The following is an 852-nucleotide window of genomic DNA, read 5'->3' on the forward strand; positions in this document are numbered from 1 at the left end:
TGGGTGTGAGAGTATGCAGTACTTGAACAGGAGAAAAAACTAGACAAAAATAAACAGAAATAAACAATAACAGCATACAAACATAATAAGTTTATCTTTACCTGAAATATCTCCAGGGATTCTTGACTATTCACTTCGTTTAGGGGCTAGGGTTTAGGGTTTAGGGTTTAGGGTTTAGGGTTTACTAGGTTTTGTTTCCTCTTTGCATACAAATGCTCTGAAACATGGCCGCAGCCACTTACCCAGCGAGGCGATTTAACTTCGTTGGGTGGATATTTTTGAATTGACTTTAATTAAATGAATAAATATAATTTATTTAATTATTTATTTATTTATTTATTAATAAATATAATTTATTTAAGCTGGATATATCCGTTCCCTTGAGATGAGATACTTTCTGCATCTGAATCGCCTTTCTAGGATTCAAGAAAGCAGAGGTGTTCAGAGCGGAAACCTCCGAGTTTTATGTCTGTATTTTTTTTAAAAAAGCAGCAATTGATTAAAAATAAATAAAGGTATTGTTTCTCGAGTTTTAAACGGAAGTTGAATCATAAATATTGCATATATTTGCAGCTTTCCACTACGAGCGTTTCAGGTGTATAGGCAGCTCACCGAGAATACCGGCTGATGCTGACATTCATGAAAACTGCAGATATTCTTCGGAAAATGCTGCATGTTTTTCTTTTTTTTATTCTTTTGCATCGATATGTTTTATTTTTACACGGAAAAAAACTCTTTGATGGCAAGGCCGGGGCCTCCTATGGCTTCGGTATGTGATATTGTTGCATTTGTTTCGATGATCATACGAAACAGAAAAAGTTGAATTTTCATGAAATATATTCAACTGAATAC

Source organism: Eimeria mitis, genomic scaffold (assembly GCF_000499745.2).
Source record: "Eimeria mitis Houghton genomic scaffold, Emh_scaff611, whole genome shotgun sequence".
Taxonomy (NCBI): Eukaryota; Apicomplexa; class Conoidasida; order Eucoccidiorida; family Eimeriidae; genus Eimeria; species Eimeria mitis.